Source organism: Nipponia nippon, unplaced genomic scaffold (assembly GCF_047370975.1).
Source record: "Nipponia nippon isolate SJK-2023a ecotype South Korea unplaced genomic scaffold, ASM4737097v1 scaffold_4, whole genome shotgun sequence".
Classification (NCBI taxonomy): Eukaryota; Metazoa; Chordata; class Aves; order Pelecaniformes; family Threskiornithidae; genus Nipponia; species Nipponia nippon.
The window spans coordinates 68,421,318-68,432,336 of NW_028262358.1; positions in this window are offsets into that span (position 1 = coordinate 68,421,318).

Genomic DNA, 11,019 nt, shown 5'->3' on the forward strand with positions numbered 1-11,019 from the left:
GGAAATGGAGGCACCCCAGGCTCTCTGTGTGGCAACTGGCAACATCTGCTGGCTTGGGGGGCTCTTTGGCTTGAAAATGCTGTATTTCTTTCAGACCGAAGCTGAGCTGAAAGTCAGTGTGAATGAATTTGTGCAATGTCAGACTAGTTACCCCTGCAGGAAAATCATGTAGAGGAATTATTTCTTTTAAACAATACGTTTATCTAGCGTTTCTTATTTGAGCCTCTAGAGTTTATGCTCCCAAAGCTTACTTTGAAAATACAAAGTGTAAAACTTCTCATGAATTCATAAACGTCGGGATTTCCTACAACCCTGCCATTCAAGAAGCTGGAGCTTAAAGAAAAAACTTAGAAAGACAACATCATTGCAAGAGCAAGCAATATTGCTCAACTGTTAATTCAGAAATGCATGTGCTAAAGCACAGCAGGGGGAAAATGGTCCTGGGAATTTAGGAGGGCAATGCTAATCATACTCGGCTGAAGGGAAGCGTTAGGCAAATTACAATTACAATTTACAGTTTACAGTTTTATAATTACAATTTACAGTTCCAATTTACAGTTACAATTTACAATTACAATTACAATTTACAGTTACAGAGTATATTACAAGTTACTGAATTGCCCGTGCCCTACCAGACTATGGACTGAGGATAGTTCAGTGGCCTGTGCCCGGCCATGGGTCCTGCTGGTCCCGGCTGTGAACAGTGGGCAGACGTGCCGGCCGCAGCTGCCCCCGGTGCCCCCCATCCTGCCCTGCTTCTGCCTCGGATGGCAGGACAGGCCCTGGCTGGGGAGGTCCTGCCTGGCAGCCCCTGCGGGGGCCCCGCCACTCCCTGCCAGGTGGCTCCTTGGCATATGTATGCTGTGCAACAAGTCTTTGCCATCACCAGGGAGGTGATAGTGCCCCTGTACTCGGCATTGGTGAGGCCGCACCTCGAGTACTGTGTTCAGTTTGGGGCCCCTCACTACAAGAAGGACATCGAGGTGCTGGAGCGTGTCCAGAGAAGGGCAATGAAGTTGGTGAAGGCTCTGGAGCACATGTCTTATGAGGAGAGGCTGAGGGAACTGGGGTTGTTTAGCCTGGAGAAGAGGAGGCTGAGGGGAGACCTTATTGCTCTCTACAATTACCTGAAAGGAGGTTGTAGCGAGGTGGGGGTCGGTCTCTTCTCCCAAGTAACAAGCGACAGGAAGAGAGGAAACGGGCTCAAGCTGTGCCAGGGGAAGTTTAGGTTGGATATTAGGAAAAACTTCTTCACCGAAAGGGTAGTCAGGCATTGGAACAGGCTGCCCAGGGAAGTGGTTGAGTCTCCATCCCTGGAGGTATTTAAAAGAAGGGTAGACGTGGTGCTTGAGGACGTGGTTTAGTGGTGGACTTGGCAGTGCTAGGTTAACGGTTGGACTTGATGATCTTAAGGGTCTTTTCCAACCTCAACGATTCTATGATTCTATGATTCTATATTCTGTACATATTCTCTCAGGCATATTAAAAAAGTATGAAATTATATAATAGTAGACAGAAAGAAATATTGGGCTGAAGTAAACATAACATGACGTGCTAGTACATACTGGTTGCCTTTCTCACCATGCCTTCACACAGATTCATATTCGAACAACCTCAAGGAAGAAGAATTTTCAAAAAAAGACCACCCTAACCCCCCACGAGCACCCAACAATCTGACAAAATAGGATGCTGTGTTGCGTGGTGCTTGCTTATTTCCCGAGAGAGCTGGTGAGAGAGCAAGCGGTCAGCGAGGGATGCTGGTTCTGTTCCTCAGTGCGCTGTTGGTAGGTGCCTGGGTGCGTGAAGCAGGAGCCTGTACAGGGCTGAACACGTGGTTCCCGAACAGGCTGCTCTGCTGCTGACTGACAGCCTACATGACGTGTCTTAGGCTGGCTGTTGCCCAGGTTTTGCGAAACCGTGAGTCAGATTTGCATCCAGAATGACTCGGCTGCTAAAACCTTCTTGTTTTAAAATGCGTTTTTAGATCCACACATTTTACACTCTCTGGAGAGCATGTTTAGACTTTAAATAAAACCTTATAGAAGATATTAAAAAGATAGAAGCACTACCCGATTTGCATAAGATAACAGATGAAAATAAATTATCCTACAGAGATAAACCTTTTTTCTTACCGAACTGTTCAGTTTACGAGAACTTCATCATGTTTGAGCACAGTTGTGTGGAACTGAGTCCAGTTGCTTGAAAGATTACTTTTTTCCCTGTGATACACTGCCAAGTCAAACTCCACAGAGATTCACACATTTGAGCTCTGCAAATGAAGTATGAGGAAGCAGCTGGCAGGGCATTCATTCTCTGTGAGGGATCCCCATTTTTGGAAAGCTGTATCCACCATTGTCCACCAGAACCGGGATTTGCTTACCTCTGGGAATGCAACAAAGTCCACCATGTTTTTCTTCTTTGTTAAAACTATTGGAGGGTTTGGTTTGAATAGGTATGTTTACGGGTGGTCCTTTTACTCATGCCTGATTTTTAAATTCCACAGCTGAGATCCAGGGCAGGCACTTGTATTTTCAAACAATAAATGTAATTGACTGCCACAGTCTGGTAATGCTTGAATTTAGGGTTGGTTTTTTTTCTTCACACTGAAGGAAGAAGTTGTGGTGGCTATTGCATCAATGAATTAAATTTTTCTCAATTTGTAAAATTTTACAAAGTATTGCCTGAGAATTTCCATCCTGCCTTATTTTCCCTCGGTTCCTTCTTTCCTCCCTTCCTTTCTTTAATCAAAGAGTACAAGCTTACACAAAACTTCAGCAAAAGAACATACTAGGCTATGCAGCAAATAAGCAAATTGCAGAATTCATTACTGTGCACAATCACTGAAGCAGTTCTATAGTGAATTTAAAACCTGATGAGATACTTTTAGCAAGACAGCAGAGCTAAAGCAGGCTGTGCTGTCTGTACCAGCTATGTATATATATCTATCTATCTGTGTGTGTGTGTGTGTACACATATATAAAAGGAGGACTCAATTTCCCAAGGCTATGGTCCTTGAGACTTCATGAAAATTACTTTTACTAAAAATAATTAATACTTTTAGGATGAGTAATTAAGATTCATTCTTCTGGGCTTATGCTGATGGCCTCTGAGGAAATTTGAAGACTTATTTTCCTACGCATAGCAGTAAGTAACTGGCAGCATGGTACTGGGTCATTGGGCGTAGAACTTACTTTTTTGGGGGGAATTCCTTTTTACCTTGCTATTAAGTGTTTTTTTCAAAGTTTTTAAGATTTTCTTTTTCTGTTTTGCCTACCACTGCAATTGTATTCTGAGTATTTTATGAAATGTCTTTAACCAAATGTTTATATTTATTTTGAAAATGAAATAAAAATTCAGGTTCTCATGTTTGCCCATCAACACTTGTAATTCTCACTATATTGTACACTCCACATATAATATATTGTCTTATATTCTCCAGACTACATCTCATATATACCACTTACACTCTGGACATGGTCCGGTCCTGCTTTCAAAAGTTGTAAACTGGCTATGCTGGCTTGACAGTTGTCACCAAAAAAATCTCTGTAACCTTCTGTGATAAAAGCTTGTGGCAATGGTATAGCAGTCATGACAACAGTTTTCTGGGACTGCCCAGTGAGAACAGAACTCTTAAAACTTCTCCTTCATCTATTCTTCCTCTAACTTTCTAAACAACAGTTCTGAATTTAGGTGGGATACATGGGCACAACTTATTTGGTGGTAAAGAAGATGTAGTTGTATAACTCACCTAGAAAAATCCTCCTACCACCTGAATTATAGTACGTAAAAGAAAGTATCCTTGACAGTACTTGGTTTTAATGGTTATGCAGTATGTTTTTGCAGCTAGAAGGAAACTATAGTTATCTCCTTGGGCTTCTGTTCATCCTGTGAGGTGAGAGAGTTATGTATGTTCTACAGAAAGTGTAGGTTAGAGAAAGGCATGCTCTAGAATAATTTCTTACAAACATCCTAATTAAATCAGGAAGAACGACTGTGTGCCTAGTTTAATTGTTACAGTATTTATTTTGAAAACAGTCTGTGCCATTATTTTTATCTAGCACTATGGAAACAACCTTCAAAATATAACTATGTATCTTGACAGTGTCTCCAGAAATTCCAATAAATAGCTTTTGCATGTGCATTCATTAGAAACCTTTGGGAGAACATAGTCACTGGCACATCACTGGAATTACAAAATAGATATGTTCATGTATGTGAATTTCTTCAAGCAGAGAAAGCGTTGCCTGAACGTATCAAACCTTTTGGACCGTATATGTGCTAGGGAGAGAAAATGTTTTTCTGAAATTTATGGATCTTTCCAAACAGGTCTTATCAATGTCTCAAGTCATCTTTTAAAGGGCACCTACAACCTTGATGTATCCTCCTTAACGCTTCTCTTGTTTTGGAACTTCTTCAAAATCCTCCTTTACACCTGCGACACTGTTTTTTTCTTAGTTCTCTGCCTGCATCACTAATTTTTAGTATCTTTCTCTTTTTTCCTATCACATCTTTTCTTCCTAGAAATACCACAAAGCTCTATGTTTAGCCTACAGCTTTGTAGACAGACTCATGACCGTGCTTCTGTTCCTGATCTTGCTGAATCCAGTTTGACATTAAAGGCTAGACTCAGCAGCGTAAGCTGATGGAAACAACTTCCTCCTCCTCCCCCAAATCTTTTATTCTTCCTAGACTTTCTTACCACATTGACATCCCTCACGTCACCTGGATTCATAACTTGGGAATCACTTTCATCTTCAGCAAATGCAAAGAACTGCTTGAGTGAAGCAAGATACTTAAACATCAAACTTTTCATTGAGCCACAGTATATGGTTTTAAGTTCTTGAGGTTAAAACTGAGGGACTGAGCTGAGATTCTCATGACCACAGACTGCTCCTCCAGGTGGGTTTATTTGCTGTTAGTCCCAGAACGACAACTGAATCAAGCAATGCTCCATGTATCCCCCAGTCCCTGATCTTCTCCTTAACAGCAGACAACACCCGAATCATTTATCAGCATTAATCTGGAATGAAATGCCTCCATGCACAGCCTGGATACGATGCAGTCATTTTGAGGAAGCTGAAGTTATTTACCACTGTCAGCAGCAGTACAGACGTGAGACCGTTCCAAACTACATCAGCATTTTCAGACTCTCCCAAAGAAAGAATCCTTCTTTACTGCATTATTTTTATTAATATGCCTTTGAAGTTATTTTTATCGTAATAGCTGGCCACAGGATTACTTGACAACAGCACAGCGAGAGTAAATTCTGCTGAAGGGCAAATATATTTTGTAGCTATTATTGTTTTAATTAACTATGCAGAATGGCACACAAACAGAATGTTTTGTAAAATAAAGACTTAGCAGCTAGGTTTCAGAAAATATTGTGAGTAATTCTCTGATATGCAAATTGCTATCTTTTCCTTCTTAGCTTCGGGCCTGAAAAGCAGTTGAACATTTGTTAAAACAATTGTCTACCCTTATTACAGGATTATCAAATTATGCTTTTATCATTTTGTACTAGAGGGTTTCTTTTACAATGTTAATAATTTAAAAGGATTTCAGAAAATAATCAAATTAAGTAATTAATCTGATCAGGCAGTGGGAATACATAGAGGTATTCAAATTAGCCATTTTTAAATTATGCTTCTTTACTTCTTAAAGCCAAATTTCACCATGATTTTGAAGGCTTCCTTATGCTTGTCTCTGTAATTCAATAAAGCCCGCTGTTATCGGCAGAGGCTCCCATTACACGCTTTGTGACTCCGTAGAGACTGACCGCTTCTGCAAGGAGCCGCTGTAACAAACAGGGCTGCCGAGCAGGGACGGGCAGCCCGGTCTCGCGGTGAGGGCAGTGGAGTGGGGGCCCGGGGGCCCCCTTGCTAATCTCCGCTCTGTGACTGACCGGCCGTGTGACCTTGGACGAGATACTCCTCTGTCTCTGTTTTCCCTTTTACCCTTTGCCTGTCCCAATTATTTAGACTGTAAGCCGTGTGTGACAAGGAGCGTTTGCAGCTGTGGCACTGCGTGGCTCGGTGAATCCCCTGGTCTTGACTGAGGATTCAAGGTATTGCCATACCACAGAAAAAACGCGGACATTTCAACAACCAGTGTGTCACGTGAAATTAGCTAATTAATAGCACATTTTATAGTTAAAAGTAAAATTATATATATTCAGATACTTCTCGCTATTTTTACCTGGTTTGACTGGGGAACACCACATTCCCAAGAATTTCTTCGCTGGGCTGTGTTTGTTACTGAATAGCACGTGTGTGCTGTGAGGGTTTTACATGCATAAGCTAACACCAGGAACTTAACCTGCCTTCAACCTCACACTCTCTTTGTGTAAGAAGGCAGAAATCTAAACATTTTCCCTTGCTCAGGGAAGATTGTCCAGCTTTCCAGTGGGATTTTACCTAGTGTACCAGAGCAAATATTTGGTAGGACATGTGTGACAATTCTACCAAGGAAGGAAAAGCCAGTATAAAATCTAATTCACTAGCAGGAGTAAAATACCGTAATTTCTCTCCACAAATTTATTTTTATTACTGCCACAAGAAGTAACGTCTGCTTACACTCGTTAAGTCATTCTGCAGAGTAAGAAGATGCCGGTTTCATACCATCACATATCAAAAGAAACGTTCATTTTTTGTCTTTGACTCTAATTTGCACCCCCCTGGTGTTTTCCAGCCTGTAAGGCTAGCTTCACTGTAGAGGTGCCATGCTCAGAAAATCTTCACAGTTGGATGGAAAAAAGGAGGCTGTATTATGATTCTGCAAAATTAAAGTGGTGGTATATTGATTATCCTATGTGTTGTATTGATTATTCTGTAGGTAGTTTGACTGCAATGGGGACTGAGAAGCATCAAAAATGGGAACAGGCAGCAAATTGTCTTGACAAAACTTAACAGTTTACTTGCTGCAATATACACCCGATATATGACACAACACAGTGTCAGGTGGCACGTCTTTTCTGAAGGGTTGCTGAGACACAGCAATTAACAGGGAATCAGTTAAATGATTTCCTTGAAAGGTAATTTCACTATTTTTGCTATGGACTGTTTGTTTGCATGGGGCATTCTTTGCTCCCCCATACTTAAGCTAAAGGCTTGTTCTTAAAGACTTCATTGCATACGTTGAAAAAAGTGTTGGTAAATGGCATGCATTTTGCCTTAGGAATTACTGTATACAACTGAAAACAGCCATACATTTGTACATATGCCAGTAAGAAGTCTGCACACAACAACACGTGTCTTTTTACATATAGTACTCGGCAACCTTGAAGAAACTGTTCCTAAAAGTCTTTTCCCATATTCTCTCATCTAACTTATCTTGTTTTAAAATAGGCCAAAAGTAATAACACTAAAAAGTGCAGGCCAGGTAGGGCAATCTACAGACTGCAATAGAAAGCTGTTTTTAAAGAAAAGGAAAGGTCAGCTAGGAACTTGACAAATATAGGTGAGAAATGGTTTGCACTCTCCCTACAAAATTTTTTTTTTTAGTAGCCATTTTAAAAGCAGCATTAGTATGTCTAACATACTGTCTAACAATAAGGTTAGTTGCTTGGTTTGCAGATTAAGTCCTGGATGGAGTTATAAAAAGAAAAAGAGATGTTGAAACAATCCCTGGAGTAATGAAAGGGCATCAATAAACCTCTTATCCTAGGGAAGCATAACTGGGGGAGAAAATGTAACATTTGAAGATACTGTCTGGACAGAAAACAAAATCCTTAGGCTGTCAGAGTGGAATTTGAGACGGCCGGCAAGCTAAGGTTGCGGCGAAAGCCCTGCAGTTTGTTTTGTGGATCTGGTATGCTTATCAGCAACATAAAAAAAAAATCTCAAAAATGCCAAGCTATCACAGGAGCCTTCCCAAGGAGCCACTCGTGTCTGTCTGCTGGGAAGCCAACAGTTGTGATGGGTTCTTGCTATGTGAATCTGTGTTTGTGAGGACAGGAACCAAGACTAACTCACTTGACGTAGCTTCGAAACAACAGGATAAAAAGCATTGGTATAACTTTAAACCTCACACAAACTTGAATTAGGCTCATGGAGAAGATTCTCACCATCGTATTCTTCAGTGCCAAGTCAGAAGTTTCACTTTTACATGAACAGTGGCAGATTTTATAAAAAATAGTAAATATAATTGTAATAAAGAGTGTTCCTTATATTAATTAGATCAGGAGGTATCTGACTACTTATGATTGCTTGACTTAGTGTGACCTCACCCACTACTTGGAGTGATTCGATCTGCTTATAAGAGAGAGTATAAAAACAGAGAGAAGAGAGCAACTGTGGGAGATCAACATATAACTGTGTAATTGCAATCAGATTTGTCTTTTAAGTTTTTATCACCTGTGAACTTTTTGCATGTGAAAAGGTCTAACGCTAGAAGACTACTGGTTAAGCAATTTGTATGTGAAACAGCTGTAGGCTTTCTTTATGCTGCCGATACTAATGAAGTGCATTTATTGAGTACTTCTTATTTTCCAGTGAAAACATTTATCTGTGGTTCCTTCAGGACACAACTATAAGGTATAAGATAAATTTTTGTAAGCTAAGTATTGATCTGAACATAGCGCTAACAGCAGGATTTTAAATCGGTGAAATTAAACTGATGCAATTCAGAGCCAATGAAGGTAAACTGGTATAACCTGTATCAATGCCAATGAAACTATGCCCCAAACAAGACAGGTTGATTTAAATAAATCAGTTAGCAGCATATGTTAACATCATGTACCTCTAGACAGCATCTTCCCAGCTTCCTTAGTCACATCAACAGGACAAGAAATTGGTCTAAAATGTCTAAAATTGACTAAGTATGCATGTATTTAAAAGTGGGTGAAGCGTTTATCTTAATGTTGCATGATATTTTTGTTTTCAAGTGCATCACATTACAATAGAAGTAGCACACATAAAATAGATGAAAAACTGGTAACTGAATTCAAGAAGTAACTGTTAGTAGGAAAGGATCATCAGGTGGGGCTGTTTCCAGTAGAGTTCAATGGGGATTAGTGTGAGTCCTGGCATTGCTCAATAATTTCATGAGCGGGGTGGAAATAAATACAGTGACTAAAAGCTAGTGAGTAACTAACAGTAAGGACAGAGCAGTTGTACAAAGGAGTTTAATTTGAGTGTGTTAGTCTTGGTCCAATAAAATGTCTTAATATAATAAAAAATAAACTAGTGTGTTTCAACATACATGTCTAGTATGTAATAGATTTTGTAGTGCCTAAAGTCTTCAAGGATGGATGCTTTTCTAGAATTTGTCTTTCCATCAAACATGCATTAAGTGTACTCTGTACAGATTACATAGGTAGGAAATAAGACTCAAATCTATCAGAAGAGTCCTTTCTGGTGTTGGTTTTTACAAATCAATTTGTAGCCAGAGAAACTTCTGCACATTGACCAGACCTGATGAAAACAGTTGTTTGTGTCACCTGAGTGCTTAGGCATAGTGCTGCTGTGGGAGTCCGAGCGTTTTCTGTGTGGCTGCGTTAAGCATGAATTAGGGTCCCAGCTCTGCTGGAGCACTGAGATACACAGAAGCGTTATCGGGAAGAATCACAGCAATTCCTGCAAACACACCATTAAGGAAGCCGATGTGCTTCTTCCAGGTTAACAGCTTTGCCTGCAGTGCAATTTTTTGCCTGGGAGTTATACTGATACAGTTCCTAGTGTGGATGTAGATATGTTGGATGCTTTTATACGGAGCGGTCTTTTCTCTTTCCTATTTAGAAAGCTTAAGCCTTTGAACTGGCAAAACTGCATCCATGCGAATGGAGTTACAGCACTAAAAGATTCCAACATAGCCATTGCCTTGCTGTCATTTAGGCAAGGTGCATGCTTCTTAGGCTGCTGAAAATGGATGCCTTGAACTTTCAGTTCAGAAACTGAAAAGATGCCCTACGCAGACAGTCATACCATTTTAACTCTGCTTGGTTGTGTGGTTGGTACAATGTGAAGTAATGCTACAACTAGACTATCTAATCTAATCTAAGCTATTATTCAGCATTTAAATATGTGAAGCAGTGAGAACACAGCTAAGAATACGCCAAAAAACTTGCCATGATTTAAAATGCCTGTTTTCCCATGTTTCTTTCTTTGGGCTGGAGATATGCACAGAAACATTTGAAAACTTGAGTGGAAAAATTTTTACTTTCACATTTGTGGATGCTAACAAAATTTTAGCTTGTGAGCTTGTTCTAGCTACATTTTGAAATCTTTATGCCTTGCATTAAACACCAATTAGAAATTGAAAGCGAAGAATAGTAAAGCTTAATTTTTTTCCACATATTTCTTATGATTAATATAAAAAGTATGTGTGACAGAAAAGGATTACAGACCAATAGCAGCACTTCCCCTGTAATCTTTATCCCTTTCCTGACTAAGTGCTATCTGCTAATACAAATCCCCAAGATCCTGACCTCTCTTTTTTTGCTTTCCTTCCCTGCAAGCACAGTGGAGGAAATGATTCCTGTCACGTAGCCAAAGGGGGCATATTTACATGGCTCCACATGATGTGACGAGGAAATCCTGTTGCAGAGAACTCAAGAGGAAAACAAGGAGGTTGCCTGTTCTGCCCCTCTTTTTTGGAAGTCCTGCCTCTGCTCTTCTACAGGTTTGCTTCCTGAATCACCACTTCTGTGACTTTATCAGTACAGATCTCTTTGTTTCTGAATTTTATTTCTCCATTTTTGAAAGTGGAGGTTTCCAGGACATTATTCTCCTTCCTGATATCTTGCCATATATTAAGTGATTAAGTTGTTGTCTGCTGCGGAATTTTGCTTTGCAGATTTTGCTTGTAGTACTCGTATTTTTTTGTTCCTCCACTGATCATCTTTAAGCTCTGCACCAAAGTAAGGAACCACTGTAAGTGCCTCAATTCTGTTCTCTTCTGGGCTGGGGGAAAAAAACCTCCACTGCAGGCAGGAGGGTATTATCATTTTAAATCCAAAAGCTTTCAAATAGCTTTGGCTGTAGGCTAGAGGAAACCAAACATAGAAGGGTTTAACTTTTGTTT